At 43.9% G+C, this 19,094-nt stretch overlaps 1 protein-coding gene across 13 annotated transcripts in view; it reads right to left on the bottom strand.

Moving 5' to 3' along the window:
- Positions 1-19,094, bottom strand: part of trdmt1 (tRNA aspartic acid methyltransferase 1) — a 173,099-nt gene that overhangs the window by 46,905 nt on the left and 107,100 nt on the right. The gene's annotated exons all lie outside the window — the stretch shown is intronic.

Below are 19,094 nucleotides of genomic sequence, written 5' to 3'. Positions count from 1 at the left end.
CAAGAGTTGATCTTCCTGCTCTGAACCCTGCCTGTGACTCTGCGTAGAGCTTCTCTGAGAGGATTTAGAGTCTATTTAGTGCAACTCGAGCAAAGAGCTTGCCGATTATGCTAAGTAGGTAGATGCCGCGGTAGTTGTTACAGTCACTCCTGTCTCCCTTGTTCTTATACAAGGTGACAATGTTTGCATTCCTCATGTGCTGTGGGACAGAGCCTTCTCTCCAGCACAGCATTAAAAGCCTGTGCAGTCTATGCAGAAGAGCAGGCTTCCCGCACTTAAGGACTTCGGCAGTTATACCATCGACTCATGGAGCTTTCCCATTGGTCACGCTGTTGATGGCTTTGCTTAGCTCCTCGGATGTTGGTTCCGTGTTGAGCTCTTCCATGACTGGTAGGCACCCTACATGCCTGAGGGCTGCATTGGAGACACTATTGTCCCTGGTGTACAGCTCTGAGTAGTGTTCCACCCATCGGTCCAGCTGTTTAGAGCGGTCAGCGATGTTTTCTCTTGAGGCTGATTTCACTGGGGCGATTGTGCGGGGTGATGGTCCGAGTGCCTTTTTAATGCTGTTGAACATGAGTCTGATGTTGCCTGTGTCAGCAGCTAATTGTACGTTGATGCAGAGCTGAAGCCAGTTCGTCGTTGGCACAGCGTCAAAAGGCTGGTCTAAGCTTCCTCCTAGAGGATCGGAGGGCCTGTAGAGTTTGCGTGTTTGGAGTGAACTTGTAATTTGTGAGGGCGATGGGTTTTTCCTCGAGAATTGGTGCCAATGTTGATTGGTTGGCATCGAACCCATCATTTGGCTTACCCTGCTTTTTGCCAAACACTGTTAGGGCTGGGTTGTAAATGGCGTCCCTCAAGCCATCACAGTATTGCTGGGCAGAGCAAGACAGGGGTGGGTCGGGGAGAGAATCCTCAAGGGCACGGAGGAAGGCTGCAGCTTTGGTTGGGTCGTATGTTTTGCTGTCGATATCTGCCGATGCGGGGGGCTCCTTTGAGTTTGGCTCTGTACAGGTTTTTTGCTTGTGGCTTGACTCTACAAAGCACAAGCGAGTGATCTGTGTCGCAGACTGCACTGTGAAGGCTGCATGTTTTAAGGATGCTTCTGAGATCAGGCGTGCGTGTTATGATCAAGTATAACTGGTGCCAGTGACCTGAGTGTGGGTGTTTCCAAGAGACTGTGTGGATGGGTTTGGAATGGAAGTCAGTGTTGGTGATGCAGAGGTGATGTTATGTGCAGGACAAACAAAATATAAATAAAAAACTATGCAAGCCGCACCAGACGATAAGCTGCAGTTTTCTTCAGCGGTCGCTGCTCGGGCCCTAATAATAATGATAATAATAATAATAATTACCAATAATAATAATAATTTCTACAAAAACAACAAGGACCTTGCAGTAGTCGCTGCTCGGGCCCTAATAATAATAATTTCTAGAAAAACAAGAGTTGGGCCGGGCTGCAGTCATAGGTCTAGAGCGTAACAGTCTTTGTGGTGGGCCTGAATCTGACTGGGCGAGGGGGAAAGGGGTATGGCTCTGTATGCGTACTTGATGTTTTAATACACATGATCAAGAGTGTTTTCTCCCCTCGTTGGGCACTTAACATGTTGGTGGAACTTTGGGAGTTGTCTTTAAATTGACCTTATTAAAGTCTCATGCTAGTATATGAACGGCATCAGGGTGGGCCAGCCGTTGTTGTCATTAGCATCAGGGGGAATGTAAACAGCAGTGACGATCACTACTGTTAGCTCTCTTGGGAGAAAATGAGTCCAACGTTTACCAGATATGTACTCAAAGTCGGAGGAGGAGTGTTTCTCTACGATCATGTTGTTATTTGACCAGTCCTCATGCACGTAAATACAGAGACCCCCACCCCTGCTTTACTGGTGTGTCTCATACGATCACCGCGATGAAGCGAGCGTCCAGCTAGCTGGATGCTAGTGCAGCCAGGATTCCGTCATGATGATCACACCAATGTCCCGAACATAGCGGATTCCCAAGATTTGCAATTCCAGATCCTCGATTTTATGTACTATGGATCAGGCGTTGGTGAGGTAGAGACTTGGCAGAGGTTGCTTGTGAGGCTGCTGTCGTAACTTTAGTAGGAGACCGGACCCGCTTCTGCTTCCTCTCCCTCCGTTGCCTGCGTCGCCTCCTGGAACCGATGACAATCCTTGGTGAGTCGGGCGGCCTTGCTGGTTCGTCAGGAATTTTGTCATCATGGCAAATTTCTTATGAGAGGGTTATTTTGTATGGATAACCAATGTCCACAATGTCCTGGTGGGTGTATCGATATTGGGCCAGTGTTAGTGTTAGGTTGAATATATAAGTTATCCCATATTTTACTCTATTAGTGTTGCAAAGGAATTGTTCCATAGTGTGACCGACGTTTGAACCATATGGATGAGAAGACTTCAGGAGAAGCGGATGCCTGAAGACTGGATCAATAGCTGCAACATCAAAGAGGTGTGCCCGAGACACACCTCTGAAACATAAGGACTGAGACTTTAGTGCTGCCTTTTCAATCAGTTAACGACTGCCATTGATGTCAGTTTTTCCGTGTCTGAAATGTTTACATGTTCCTGCTGGTTCTCCCCCTTCAATTTTTAGTGCAAATACATTTTATAGTTAAGGCCTTCCCCAATAAAATAGAGTGCTCGGCGGAGTGTGCCTCTCAACGAAGTTGGAGATGTAACACCTCCGTTCGTTCTCCTCGCGAGTAAAAAGATCAACTCTTGTCTTCCTTTATTGTCTGTGTTAAGAGAATGCTTAGGTGATTAAACCTGACAGTTAGTGTTCATAAAAACAATGAACATACTTAAATAAAAAGTAGGAAAGAGCACTGGAAGGGAGAGCCGTGAGCCTCTGCGTTCATTCGGGAAAAAAAAAAAGAAGTCTAATTTAGGTTAGCATCAATGGTTATTAAGTCTTAAAACATCCGTAGCCTGATCAATGATAATGATAATTTGGGGGAAATAAAATATTTAGGACATCTGACTGCCTCTTTCTCTATATGCATGAAAACAGATTATTTTGGTTAGTTACCTTAACAGAAAACAAGATGGCGGCGCGCATAGACGCAGCGGCTAATGGCTCTCCCTCCCAGTGCTCCTTATTGCTTTTTATTAGTGTTTGCTTGTTCTTATTGGCACCAACTGAGGCACAGCATCGATATACCCGCCAGGACATCGTGGACATTGGATATCGATGCGAAATAACCATCACAGAGGAATTTTGCTATGATCGCAAAATTCCGGACGAACTGGCGAGGCCGCCCGGCTCACCGTGGCTTGTCATCGGGATCGGGAGGCGGCGCAGGCGACGCAGAGAGAGGAAGCAGAAGCGGGGCTGCAGGTCCGGTGTCTTGCTACGGCTGCAACGGCAGCCCCACAGGCAACCACTGCCGAGTCTCTACCTCACCAACGCCAGATCCGTGGTCCACAAAATCGACGATCTGGGATTCCAAATCCTAGGAAACCACCATGTGCGAGACAGCACAGTGTGATCGTCATCACGGAATCCTGGCTGCACGCCAACGTCCCAGACGCTAGCATCCAGCTGGCTGGGCGCTCGCTACATCGAGCAGATCGGACGAGGGAGACCGGTAAGAGAAGGGGCGGGGGACTCTGTGTTTACGTGCATGAGAACTGGTGCGGTGATAGCACGATCGTCGAGAAGCACTCTTCCCCCGACAACGAGTTCATGTCTGTTAAATGTTATTTTCTCCCGAGGGAGCTAACGGCAGTGATCGTCACAGTTGTTTACATCCCTCCCGACGCTAGCACTAGCACGGCGCTCTCGCTACTCGCGTGCGTCATCAATAAACATCAGCGGGCCCACCCTGATGGCGTTCACATAGAAGCAGGAGACTTTAATAAGGCCAATTTAAAGACTGTACTCCCAGAGTTCCACCAGCATGTCAAGTGCCCAACGAGGGGAGACAACACTCTCGACCATGTGTACTCGAACATAGAGCACGCATACAGGGCCCTCCCACTCGCCCCCCTCGGCCAGTCAGACCACCTGTCCTTGCAGCTCGCACCTGCGTACACCCCTCTCAGGCGCAGATTCAGGCCCACCACAAAGACTGTGAAAACCTGGCGTGATGACGCCATGAGTGAATTACAGGACTGCTTTCAAGACACCAACTGGGACTTCTTTGATCATCAGGACCTTGATGTCTACACGCATTGTGTACTGGACTACATCAAGTTCTGCATGGAAACTATGTCCCTACACAGGACCATACGGACCTTCCCAAATGCGAAGCCCTGGATGTCCAGCCAGGTCCGCTCTCTCCTCAAGGCCCGTGACGCTGCCTTCAGGTCAGGCGACAAAGTCCAGTACAGGGTGGCTCGTGCTGACCTGAGCAAAGGCATCAAGCTAGCCAAGGCAAACTACAAGAGGAGGCTGGAGGCCCACCTTGCCAGCAACAGACCACGGGAGGTGTGGCAGGGTCTACGGAGCATCACCAACTTCAGAGGCAGCAGCACGACCTCTGTAGACCCGAGTGCATCGCTGGCAGAGGAGCTTAACTGCTTTTTCGCTCGCTTTGACTCGCCCCAACCGTCATACCCCCGCACTTTATGCCTCAACTCCCCCCCACTCACCGTATAGGAACACGATGTGAGGCGCGCGCTCCTGGCTATCAACCCCAGGAAAGCTACTGGACCCGACGGAATACCAGTCAAGGTCCTCAGAGCATGTGCCCACCAACTGTCACATGTTCTCTGCAGGGTCTTCAACCGCTTCCTGGCTCAAGCAGTCATCCCCTCCTGCTTGAAAACGTCCACCATTATTCCTGTCCCCAAAAAGTCACCCGCCGTCCACCTGAATGACTACCGTCCTGTTGCTCTCACACCAGTCATCATGAAGTGCTTCGAGAGGCTGGTTCTCCAGCACATCAGGGACTGCCTTCCTCCCACTCTGGACCCCTACCAGTTTGCATACCGGGCTAACAGATCCACTGAGGACGCCATCGACACTGCTCTGCATGTTGTGCTGGGCCACCTGGAACAACAGCAGAGCTATGCAAGGATGCTCTTTGTGGACTACAGCGCGGCATTCAACACAATCATGCCAGACATCCTCGTCGCCAAACTGGACCTTCTCGGCCTCCCTGCCCTCACACGCATCTGGATTAAGGACTATCTGACCAACAGACCCCAGACTGTGTTGCTCGGCCCCTACACGTCCTCCACCCGCACGCTGAGCACCGGTTCCCCTCAAGGATGCGTGCTGAGCCCTCTCCTATACGCCCTCTACACCTACGACTGCAGCCCGGCCCACGGTAACAACACCATCGTCAAGTTTGCTGACAACACGACAGTGGTCGGTCTGATCTCGGAAGGTGACGAGACAGCCTACAGAGAGGAGATCCAGAGACTGACGGCTTGGTGCGAGGAAAACAGACTGCAACTCAACATTGCAAAAACAAAGGAGATCGTCATCGACTTCTGGAGGAACAAGACGGTGCCGCCCCCCCTCTGCACCGAAGGCGTGTGTGTGGAGAGGGTCCACACATTCAAGTTCCTGGGAGTACAGATCTCCGATGACCTTTCTTGGACACACAACACCACAGCAGTGGTAAAGAAGATCCACCAGCGTCTGCACTTCCTGAGAGTCCTCAGGAAATTCAACCTGGAAAGGAAGCTGCTGCTGGCCTTCTACCACTTGTCCATCGAGAGCCTGCTGACGTACTGTGTCTTCACCTTGTACAGCGGCTGCACTGAGGCGGACAGAGTGAGGCTCCAGAGGACAGTCAAAACAGCGCAAAGGATTATTGGCTGCCCTCTCCCCTCACTGTCGGACATCTACACCGCCCGGTGCCTCAGAAGGGCTCTCAACATCGTCAAAGACAATACCCACCCAAACTCACACCTGTTCGACCTGATGCCCTCTGGCAGGCGCTACAGGTGCATCAAATCAAGGACCAATAGACTGAGAAACAGTTTCTTCCCAAGAGCCATCTCCATTCTAAACTCACACACACACACACACGACCACCCGTACCTTGCAGAACAGCAACGTGATGTGTTTTTATATACCCTATTCAGTATTATTTTCCATTGCACTAACTATTCTCTTATTTATCTAATTTATATATTTATCTGAATTATTGTTGTATTGCAATGGAGCGGGGAGTTCTCTAATCTCGTTGCACACTTGAGTACAATGACAATAAAGGGATTTCTGATTCTGATTCTGAAGTATGATTTCTAGAAGTCTAAATGGGGAAGGAAAAATTTATCTAGCAAGGAAAAATCCAAAGTCTTAAATGGAAAAATGCAAATGTGTTCCTTCCGTCAGAATGTCGCACTAATTTCACAGGAAGAGAGCACGGCACTCCTCTGAGGGGGGGCTTTTATCGACTCAACTGGGTGTTAGCACATTATGTTACATTTTCCTCTGTCATTTATCTCAGCTGATTGACACAAACCACTGTTCCTGCACAGCTGACTGACATTTATGTGACCTTTTGTCAGCGGAGATGGCCAACCTTATCTGACTTAAAAAAAAACTTTTTTGAGCAGGTGGCCGACCTAATATAAAACCTTTTTAAGCAGGTGGCTGACCCCCCCCCCAAAAAAACCTTTTTGAGCAGGTGGCCGACCCCAAAAAACACCTTTCTTGCTCCCCACTAATAGACTCAAACAAACACAATGCTTAATATCATATAACTAAGCAGCATATTACATTGAATAATATCATTATCATAATAATAATATCATATTTTGTTAAATTCTCTTTCTTGGAACTAACAGGTTTTTAGTCTTTTTCAATTATTTTACTTCATGTGTCATTATTTGAGAGTAACAATATACACAGGTCATATTCATTACACAAAGCGGTTTTAAAGCATTGTCTATTGAAGCACAAAAGATGCTCTAATGTGAACAGATTATACTTTTGGTAAAACCATCATGTCTCAGAACAACATTCAAAATTAAATAAAAATAATAATCATATCTTGAAATAAAACAACAGTTAACAGTAATCATTCTGTTACAGTCTAATCCACTTTGGCCTTTATCATGGACATAACATACTTCATTGTCATCATCTTAACTCATTAAATCCTAGCCATTTTCACTGGAGCTATTCCCCTCAATCCCAGCGTTTTTCTGGACTGATTTTGCAAGGCCGACAATATTGTGTCCTCATGCTATAAAACATGGCAGTTACCAAAAGAAAGATTAGACTCATCTTACATCAGAAAAAAACAGTATATTTCTATTCTTTTTCCGTTTTTTTTTGCTGACAGCGTTACAAAATAGCAAAATTTGGTCAAAATTCCCATTCATGACTTAGAAAACTGAGAAAATTAGCTTTTTGTGAAAACAAACATTTCAAGCACAAGCTTGACTTTTACACTGCTACAGCTCAAACATCTAAATAATGCTTTACTTCTATAAAATAACAACAACAGCATGTCAAGAGTTTTTGATAACAAAATAAGTTTATTTGCGCGTAAAAATATTGAACTGCTGAAATGAATAATGATGAACAAATGTGTATGTGCGATAGAGTGCATGTGTTTTTGTGTACACCACAACCTGTCCCCCCCAATACAAATGAGACTTTTTTTTGCATGCAGAGTGGCACAGACCGCTCGGTCTCGCCTCAAAATAATTGTCTGCAAAGTAGTTTGTGTGACATCCTTGATGTGCTGGAGCAGCTCATTGATAGTAAATAGCTGAAGGAGGTCCTTTGTTTGCCTCAACATCTAGTGGTCCAGTGGTTGCAGTGAAAGTGATGTCTTTTGGCTGGCATAACCATCACTTTGAGATACATGTCCTGTAAATTACAGAAATGTTAACAATTGCAAATATGAGATATTTTATTGCAGTATATTCAACCTTCCTTTGCACCAACAATGTGAGGAGGTATTTGGCTGCTCAATTCACTCTAAGTAATTTATAGATTTTTACTGTTGCTTTTATTTCCACATCTCTCTGTTTCCCATCACTCCTCACTGCCCCTCCAATCGCATACACGCACACAAATACATACAAGCATGGGGCATAGTTACATTTATCTCTTCAATTTACTGAAGAAAATAAAATGAGCAGCAGCGCTTTTAGGAGAGTTCTGACCGAACCAAATATAATTTTGTATGCATACAACCCAGAGTGACGATAGGCAAGTCCGCCGATTATGCATCGTGCCGCAGATGTGCGCGACATATTTTGTCCACATGTAGAGGACACATGATCCGTACATGTATTATTAACATTACTGGCAACATATTATATATATTGTCATAGTATATTTGTGCATACTGATGTGCATAAACGGAATGATGAGTATAACGGGTGACAAAGCTTTGAATGGGAACTTGCAAGCTATTTAGCACTGACCTCCTCGTTCTGGTGGCTCCGGTGACAATTCTCTGCTGCTTTAACTCACGACATATTTCCTTCTGACAAATTGGGGTCCATATCCGACTTGTATTCGTCGACTTTGCTGCGAGAAAACTCCAGCAAAGCAATGCGTGCGCCATGTGGGCCGTGCGGAGCCTCTTTTGGTGGCTGCTTGATTTTACGAGGACGAAGCGTCATCCTCTCATCAAAAGCAACTCCATTCCCTTTGTCATGCTTATCGAGAGCTTTTATTTGTTTTTTTACCCCAAAAGCATTCCTCGAGGGTAAATTGTTTTTATTTTCCATCTCTATCGCGACCTCTAATGCTCTCCAGTCTGCACATTCTTCTCTGGCGCTCCCCAAACACTGCTCCACCCACCTAACTACAATCTTCTTCTGCACCGTGATCCTGGCGGATTTCTTACACAACTGCTAACCTCCGGTCGTTTTTCACATGATTGACGATGCAGACAAAGCTGATTCTGAGTCAGAAGTTGCGTCAGACCCTTCTGCACACTGACGTAAAAAAGAGAAAGACGTACTTGTACGCCTGATTTAACCAGGTTTTTCGTCAATTATCCTCTAAACCATACAAAATTATTTGACGTGGTGCCCCTAGAGACAAGAATGAGTAATGCAGGCATTTCTCCAACTCGCGATCAGATATACACTTTCAAAGATGGGCTGTCACTTGTATATTGCTAGAGTACCCAATAGTGTGCCATCATATCCCCTTGCACAATCTCATTCTGGAATATAAAGCACATCAACACCAGAACTCTGCTCTAACATTGATAAAATCACCATCCCCAAACATCCCTCCAAGCCCGACACACTTGTAGCCCAGTATAACAATGAACTTACCAGCATCCTCAACTCCCTAGCCCCACTGAAAACACACACTGTCTCCTTCTCCTCAACTGCCCCTTGCAAAATGCAGAAGCTCAGAACAGTGATATTGAAAGGTCGACAACTGGAAAGTCTTTTTAGCAAAACTGGTCTGTCTCTCTCTTTATTCCCCCCCCCCCAAAAAAAAATCTATTGCTCAACCAAAACAACCTCTATCTCTAGTCTCATCTCATCGAATGCAGGCAACACGAAAGCACTTTTTTCACTTCTTGACATTATCTTCCGAGCATGCAACTCACTACCTCCTCACAAGTACTCATTCTTCTCTCTCCACCGGCACTGTACCATCATTCCACCCCCATTCTTAAGAAACCTGGTTTACACCAAAAACTAGTACAATAGCCTGGGGCCTATTTCCAACGTACCATTAATTTCAAAAGCCCTGGAAAAAGTAGTCGCCACTCAACTCCATTGTCAATTAACCTGCAATAACCATTATGAGCCTTTTCAGTCCGATTTCCATCCCCTCCGCAGTACCGAATCAGCTATATTTAAAGTCACCTCTGATCTCCTCATTGCAGCTGACTCCGGTTCACTTTCCATTCTCATCCTTCTTTGACCTGAGTGTGGCCCTCCTCAATAAACTTTCTTCCATTGGTATCACCCATACCACCCTCAACTGGTTCCATTCATACTTAAAAGACCGCACTCAGTTCATCCAGCTAAAACCTTCTCATCCAAGACCGACCCAGTCACCTCAAGTGTGGCCCAGGGCAAACCTTGGCGCCATCTTCTGAAAATGCAATCTCTTTTTCCATTGCTTCGCGGATTATACCCAGCGCTATTTCTCCTGCAAACCCAACTTATCACTCCCTCCCTCACCCAATGTTTATCTGAAAGCAATGATTGGTTCACAAATAATTTCATGTTGCTTAACAGCGACAAAACAGAAGTTCTACTTTTTGGTACAAAATCAATACAATCCAAAGTTGGCAGTTTTCCCATTTTTGTTGGCCACATTATTTCCCCTTCTCCTCAGGTCAAGAGTCTGGATGTCATCCTCGACAGCACTCTATTTTTTCCATAAGCATATCAATAACATAACCCGGTCAGTCTACTTCCATCTGTGCAACATCAGTCGACTCCGCCCCTTTCACCCTCATCCGCTTCTTTCCTGGTCCACAGCCTTGTCACCTCCTGTCTCGACTATTGCAACTGTGTTCTCTTCAGCCTCCCTCACAAATTTCTCCATAAACTTCAACTGGTACAAAACTCAGATGCTTGTGTCATCACAAGAAGACCCTCGTCCCATCACATCACCCCCATTCTCCATTCTCTAACTGGCTCCTGGATCAAATTCAAGCAGCTCCTTTTTACCTTCGAAGCCATCCATAACCTTGCAACTCACCTCCTTACCTGTTCGACCTACTGAACATCATCTCCCCAGTCAACTCAAATCCTCCTCCTCCATTCAGCTGACTGTTCCACCTGTCCATTTCAGCACCATGGGTATCAACTTTGGAACTCTCTGCCACCTGACCTCCACAACAGACCGTCGCTTACCAACTTCAAATCAAAACTCACCTCTTTAAGATTGCCTACCCTCTCTGACGGCACCACCTCATTTTAATTCTATCAATCATTATTAGTATTATTTTTTTTATCCAATTTTTCTTACTTGGTACAATTCAGTTTTAATTGCTTTTTATTGATGCACAGTGTCCTTGAGGGTCTCGAAATACAATACAATACAATGTGCTTCCAAATTCAATGTATTATTAATATAATGATGATGATGATTTTTATTTAAAATATAAACAGAATAGAAATTAATATAGTTATAATTAAAAGATTTAAAAGAAAAAAAAGGAACTCACAGAAAGCACAGTTTACAATCCTACCCCCCGGTTCTCAATGCATTTTTACTTAATTTAAATGAATACAATAGATCATCCATGTAAAATCGAATAATAAATCATGTTTACATTACACTGAAACATAAATTTCAGGATTAGGCAATTTACTTATATTTGATTTATATAGGTTTTTGTTTGTAATTTACTTTACAACATGTTTTTGAACACAACAAATGATTCACACCTTTTCAGGTCGGTTTCAAAATTATTCCGCAGAATATAACCTTTTACAGAAAAACACTTTTACTTAATGTTTGTTCTTGGTTTGGATTTTTTATACAAACTTGTGCCCCTTAAGCTATATCAACTTTCTCTCATTTCGAACAGTTTCTGAGTAGTGTGGCAGGGCATGTTATTATGTGCGTTGTACATAATTTGCGCTATTTTAAAATCAACCAGGTCATAAAATGTCATGGTGTTTAATTTGATAAATAGTGGATTTGTTGGTTCATTATGTTTTGATTGATTAATATTTCTGATTGCTTTTTTTTTTTATAGCTTGAAAAAAAGGTAAAGTGTATGTTTTATAGGCATTTCCCCATATTTCCCCACAAAAGGTTGGGTCTGGTCATAATAATGAACAATATAATGTGTTTAGACTTCTTATTTCGTACATCCTTGGTTTTATATAGGATCCCGTCAAACGTCGATGTCGATTAGATTTCGATTTATCGTGCAGCCCTAATCTATAGTGTCAAAAGCTGTTTTTAGCTCGATGAAAATCCCCACAGTTAAGTCTTTACTGTCTATGCTAGTGGGTATTTCTTTCACAAGTTCCATTACAGCCATTGAAGAAGTCCGTTTTTCTCTGAAGACGTATTGATATTCATTAAAAAGCATATGTTTTTGAATAGGCGGCACGGTGGGCGACTGGTAAGCACGATGGCCTCACTGTGAGAGACAGCACCAGTCGTGGGTTGAATCCTGGCTCCGGCCATCCTGTGTGGAGTTTGCATGTTCTCTCCGTGCCTGCGTGGGTTTCCTCTGGGTACTCCGGTTTCCTCCCACATTTCAAAAACATGCATGGCAGGCCGATTGAACACTCTAAATTACCCCTAGGTATGAGTGTGAGCGCGGATGGTTATTCGTCTGTGTGTGCCCTGCAATTGGCTGGCAACCAATTCAGGGTGTAAGCCTACTGCCCAAAGATAGCTGGGATAGGCTCCAGCGGCCCCTGCGGCCCGAGTGAGGAGAAGCGGTATTGAAAATGGATGGATGGATGTATGTTTTTGAATAAAGTTATCAAGTCTATTTGAAAAAAGCTTTTTCTAAAAATTTTTGGTAATGATATTGGTCTCTAATTGGTGAATAGGTGCCTCTTTCCATTTTTATAAATTGGGATGACTTTTGCCATTTTTCATTTTTGATGGGACAATACCAGATTTGAATTGCAGATTACATATGTAGGTAAAAGGTTGCACTACATGTTCAATAATAGTTTTTATTAATGGCATCAATATTATAACAATCAGCAGGCTTTTTATTTTTTTGTGATTTTATAATGTTTTATGTAGAGCACGAAGAAACAGTGGAGTTGTTTTTCATGTACAGTAAGTATTCTCTAGTAGGCAATCATATTTGCATTGTCCAATCTTTCGTATAGCAGAATTTCTTAGTGGGAAACGACTACAGTACACGTGTGAAGTGTGCTGCCACCACTGCAACACCTGCATGAACGTACAAGTGTTTTTTAGCTTTTTTTCTCAGTTGAATAAAAGTTTTATGTTTTTCTTTTTACATGCGTTCTCGATACCTTTTGTCATCCAAGGCTTTGTACTTCCTGATTAGTGTAATATTTGGAAAATGTTTATGGTATAGCGAGATTATTATATATATATATATATATATATATATATATATTATATAAAACTGAAATGCGTCATACGCAAGGTTTGGATCTTTGTTTGAATAAACCTCAGACCAGTTATGATTTTCTAGGTCCAACTTAAAGGCAGCAATGTAACACTGTGTTTTTGGTCTTCTTATTTCTGATATAAAGACAAAGATAAAGATGTCCATTAATAGTCCCACAATGGGGAAATTTGCAGAGTTACAGCAGCAAAGATATAGATCACACAGAGGTGGCGGCGTAATGTAACCGTTAATGTATAACATTAGCAGCAGACATTCATAAAAAGCATGCAAATATACACAGGTTATACATATATACACAAATCCCCATGGATATACACACTTACATCCCACAACATACACAAGTGTAATGGAACACTCCTAATGTCTGTCCATGGTACAGAGGGGAAATAAATAAAAATACTGCAACGATAAAAAAATACGGCAAAGATAAAAATACTGCAATGATGAAAGTACTATAATGATAAAAGTACTGCAATGTTAAGAATACTGCAATGATAAAAGTACAGCAATGATATATGTACTGCAATGATAGAACTACTGCAATGGTAAACAAAATACATCATTGGACAATATTTAAGTACACCATTGGATAAAGTACAGTAGTCGTGTGTATTGCAGCCTAGGACTGCACAATTGCACTAATGCCTGCCTGTTTGTCGGCTTGACCCGATGTTCTTGTTAAAAAGTCTGACAGCAGCCGGCAGGAAGGAGCGGCGAAATCTCTCTCGTCTCCGTCAGTGATGAGGCCAACAATCGCAGTCATCTGAGAACTTCTGCAGGTGTCAGGTAGGGAAATTGTATTTGTAGTCCAAGGTGTAGAGGGTTAACAGGAAGGGAGCCATAAAAGTTCCCTACGGCGCTCCCGTGCTGCAGAGGAGCACGTCAGACACACAGTCCTGTGTTCTTACGTACTGTGGCTGGTTTGTGAGGTAGTCGTGGCTCCATGTGATGAGGTGGTGGGCCACTCCCGTCTGCTCCAGCTTGTTTCCCAATAGCGTGGGCTGGATGGTGTTGAAAGCACTGGAAAAATCAAAGAACATGATCCGCACCGTGCTCCCCGCCTTCTCCAGGTGGGAGAGAGAAGTTTGGATCAGGTAGATGATGGCATCATCCACACTGATGCCAGGCTGGTATGCGAACTGGAGTGGGTCAATCGAAGAGCTCACCAGGGGGCCCAGATGGACGAGGACCAGTCTCTGCAGGGTCTTCATCAGATGAGACGTCAGCGCCACTGGTCTAAAGTTGTTGAGCTCCTTCGTATGGGAGGCCTTTGGAACCGGAACTAGGCAGGATGTTTTCCACAGCTGGGGGATTCTACCCAGCTTCAGGCTCAGGTTGATCATGTGCTGGACGATTCCACACAGCTGGCCTGCGCAGGATTTGAGGAGCTGGGAGTTAATCCCATCTGGACCCGCTGCCTTCCTCGCCTTCATCTTCCTCAGCTGGTTCTTCACCTGAGATGTTGTGAGGAACAAGGCTGAACAGGGAGAAGTGGTTGTTGTCTGATGTGGCTGGGAACTGAAGACTGTCGGGGGAGGAGTGGAGAGGGTGTATTTCGCAGCAGCAGGAAGTGTTGGTGGGGGGTGCAGCAGGGGAGACTGAGCGGGGGCAGGCATCTGATCGAACCTATTGAAAAATAGGTTCAGCTCATTTGCCCACTAAAGCCCCCCCCTCCCTTCTGGGTCTTTGGTTGTCCCCTCCAGACATCCCTGCAGCTGTTCCTCCATTCACATTCTGTCTGACTTTTTCCCCTCTCTGATCCTCCTTCTCAGCTGACATTGCAATCTCTTCAGCTCCTCCTTGTCGCCTGACACAAAAGCCCTCTTTTTCTCCTTCAGGAGAGGTTTTAAGTCCGATGTGATCCAGGTTTTGTTGTTGGAGAAAAAACTTACTGTCCTGGTGGGTATGGTGTTCTCCATGCAGAAATTAATTTCGTCAGTAATTGTGTCCGTTAGGCCATTGATGTCCTCTCCGTGGGCGTCGCTGAATACTTCCCACACAGTTGTGTTGAAACAGTCCTTTAAGGCCTCCTCGGTTTCTCCGGACCATCTCTGAACTGTGCGTGTCACTGCTGGCTGCCTGCGGATCAGAGGTTTGTACACAGGCAGGAGAGCCACCAAGTTGTGATCAGCTTTGCTTAGCGGGGGGAGGGACAGTGGTATAGAAAAGGTCCAATATTTTATTGTCTCTGGTGTGGCAGGTGACATATTGTGTGAATGCAGACAGAGAGGAGGAAGGAGAAGCATGATTTAAGTCACCAGAGATAAGGAGTAGGGCATTTGGGTGCTGTGTTTGTCGCCTGCTCACAGCTGCAGTCAGTACATCACAGGCTGTCTCACTGTTAGCAGAGGGGGATACGTAGACCGCGACCAAGATCACATTACTGAACTCTCGCGGGACATAGTACGGACGCACGCTAACAGCTAGCAGCTCAATGGCCTGACTGCAAAGTTGATCCTTAATAATGATGTGCCCAGGGTTATATCATATATCATTAACAAACACAGCCAGCCTTCCTCCTTTCCTCTTACCGATTTCCAGTTTCCTGTCCGCACGAAGGATTTGGAAGCTGTCCAATTCCACGACGGCGTCCGGCGTTAGCTCTGTTAGCCACAATTCCGTGAACATCAGCAAGCTAGCCTGCCGCAAGTTCCTCTCGTGCCGGGTTAGAGCTGTTTAACGCATCCATATTATTGGGAAGGGATCTAACATAGATGGGGTGGTAACGTCTCCTCTTTGCCTGGCGTTTAGCCCCCACGCGACATCCCCGTCTCTTCCTCCTCAGCTCGTGGGGGATATCGGGTCTCGCTGAGGGAGCCGGCACGGGGTTAGCACGGCGTGCTAACAGCTGATCTCTTGTGTACATGATTGATCCGTAGCTCCAAGTTACATCTCCGAACACGATCGCCCAAAAAACGGCCCCGAGCAGCAGTAAAACCACCGCAAGTTGGATGTCCATTGCTGCAATGAGGTAAAATAAATAAAACAATGTAAAGGTAAAAACACACAAAAAAAGGCTCAACGGTGAGCCGGAACTGCTGAACCAGCCTGCCACTGGCGCAGCGCAGAACTGCAAAGACAAGGAGATGGTCAATTATGTCATTGATTAGAAAATCATTTTGTATTTTAGAGTCAATATTATTTGTAAATATATTATCTATTAGTGTGGCTGTGTCAACTGTTATTTTTCTGGGTTCGTAATTACTGGAAAATGACAGTTTCTATACATTGATTTATGAAATCTGTTGCTTTTTTGTTGTACGTTTAGGTTCAACAAGTCGATATTAAAATCACCACACAATATTCGTGTTTTGCATGCGTTCAGCATGTCCATTAGTTCTAGTTGTATATGTAGAGGCATGATCCTGGTGTCCAATAAGTACTCTTTATGATGATATTTGATGCATTTTTTTAGCATATTTCAATAGTTAAACATTCCATTATGTTCTCCATTGTGTTCGTCACACATTCTATTATACTACATCTAAGAGAATTGTCTGCATGAAACTCCCCCACCCTATCTATTCTCCCTATTTGTTGTAAATATCGTATATCCTTCCATATTCATATTACTCCTTTTTTATCATCTAGCCAAGTTTCTGATATAGTAATCATTTTGAATTTGTTTAATCTAACCAAGTATTCTTTGCTTTTAGTGAAGTTTCTATCAAGGCTCCTACTATTAAAGTATAAAATTGAAAGTGTGTTTGTTAAATTTTTCAAATTTGAGGACAGTCCACCCTGAAGACATCTACCAACTTATTTTTCATCGTAGTGGAAGTGCCACCTATTTGCTCGGATGAGTGTTTAGGCATTCAGGATGTCAAAACATGAAATTTGTCATTTTTTGTGAAAAGCTGTGGGCATAGTTCGCCAATAAATCAACGCTCATTTGGAGGTTCTATATATGAAATAAAACTCATGAAACTTGGCACACACACCAGGCCTGGCAAAATCATCAATATTTTATTAGTTTGTTGTGCAATTTTTGAAAGATGGCTCGCTATAGTCCCCTAGATATTTTCCAAAAAGCAACCCCAGATGTGTGTTTCACCTAACTTTTTGAAAATTTGATGATGTGCAAGGCCAAGACCTACAAAAATGTCTCTTGGAGCCACATGCTAAATTGCACATAAAGTCTGCCATTTTGAATTTACTTCAAACATTGACCACGCTTTGACAACAAAATCTGCTAGAACTTTACGCAACAATTCTTCCTCACATTTTTTCTTGCAAATATTTCACATTTCCAACTAGCCAGTACCCCAATGTAGCCAGGGCCGTGAGGGCCCCTTATAGCTTGTCGCAGCTCTAGTTATTATTTTTAGGATATTAAATGTTTCCTCCTCTATGAATGTTCCTCCGACTTGGATGGTGGACTCTTATAGGGAAGGAAATTAGACTGGGTCATCATCAACGAAGGAAGACTCCCCCTGGCCGGTATATTAAAGCCATCTGAAAATGGTTCAATATTTCTGTGAGGGAAAGTCATCTCAGGAGCAGCATTCAAAGTTAAATAAATAAGAGCAACCAAGAAGTGAAAAGAAGATTAAGATAAGATGTCCTTTATCATTCCCACAATGGGGAAATTTGCAGTGTTACAGCAGCAAAGATATAGACCACACAGAGTCGGCAGCGTAAAGTAGCCGTTAATGTATAACATTAGCAGCAGACATAGAAAAAGCCAACCTATGCGAATATACTGCTGGTTGCATGTCTTTTCTTGCCAAGGAAGACAAAGATACATTCAAAGTTTTGTGGCTTGTTGTAGCTGGCCCAATTCCTGTCTGAAACAAGTATTCAATACACAACTCCTGCCGGCCGGCTAAAGCAAAATAGATTACAATAGAAAGACCCCACAATATTTACCAAGCATGAGCAAACAATAAACAAACACGCATAGTTTCAATTAAAGTGCTCGAAGGAGGGGGGAAAAAACAACAAAAAACAACCTCAGCTGATATAAATCCAAGGGTGGCCTCTCCTGAATCATACTCATGAATTGTATGACTCAATGTCAAAGCAAAATCTAAAATGTAGATGAGATCTAGCTATTTGAAGAGTTGGGGGAAGATGAGCTTGTTGGAATTATGTTTGTTGAACCATACATGAACGAGCCATATGCTCAGGAGACCGAAAATACTGTGCGGCTATTAAATCAGCCTCTGGTAGGACGAATTGCATGGGTAGATATTTTGGCAGAACACCGGACATGGAGTGGACACTAGACTCATTGAGACTGGAAGAATGGCAAGATATAGGCTGGGGTTATTAGTAATGATTGTATTAATGTATTAATGGATATGTAATGTTAATGTATTCTACGTGCGCACCAAGAAAATGCACCAGTGACAGTCAAAGCCTCGACACCGGCCATACCCCGTGACCGGATCCGGAAGCGCATCAAGAAGCTCAGTTTCTGATTCTAAGCAGCAACGAAAAGCAATGGAAGTTTCCTGTTTTGTGAGTATATGGGTACGTTTTTTGAGGAGTTAGTAATTCACTTGTCGATTACTATTGTCAAGTTATCGCTGTTATGGAGCCATTGAGGAAGAGAAAGTTTTCCCGCTTGGGAACACTTTGATCTTATAACTCCGAAAAAGGTATGGAAAAAATACAGCTAGAATCGAATTGTATATTGATGGGATGAATTGTTACAATAAAGAGCAGGGATAAACAACAAGAACAACATATAACCATTAGTGGAATCAGTTAAAGCAATGATTGCCTCAGAGGATTTAGTGTCATGCCGTTATTACGTAAAACGGCCAACAATCACCGAACGCTTATGTATTATCAAGCGGCTTTCGTTCGCGCATATAACGTAAACCCATAACTCTAAAACCACTGCAAATAGCAATACAGGTTTGGTGATTGGAAACAAGCTCATTTGAAATGAATCACTATGTCTACTTTTTTGCAGGTTCATTTGGATTTACAAGTGTCTTGGTCGCCTGTCTGGGTCCCATAATCACCAGTTGCACTGCCAGCCACATCTGCTTCAATAAAAGCCAGCGCGGACCCTCAGCTTTAAGTTACATACTGTCAAATTAGGACAAGAAATCAACATTAGACTTGCATATATCCAGCC

This window comes from Idiotropiscis lumnitzeri, chromosome 19 (assembly GCF_059441095.1).
Source record: "Idiotropiscis lumnitzeri isolate Australia: NSW breed Sydney's pygmy pipehorse chromosome 19, RoL_Ilum_1.0, whole genome shotgun sequence".
In the NCBI taxonomy this organism is placed as follows: domain Eukaryota; kingdom Metazoa; phylum Chordata; class Actinopteri; order Syngnathiformes; family Syngnathidae; genus Idiotropiscis; species Idiotropiscis lumnitzeri.
The sequence above is the reverse complement of the archived record's forward strand: the minus strand, read 5'-3'. Positions and strand labels throughout refer to the sequence as shown.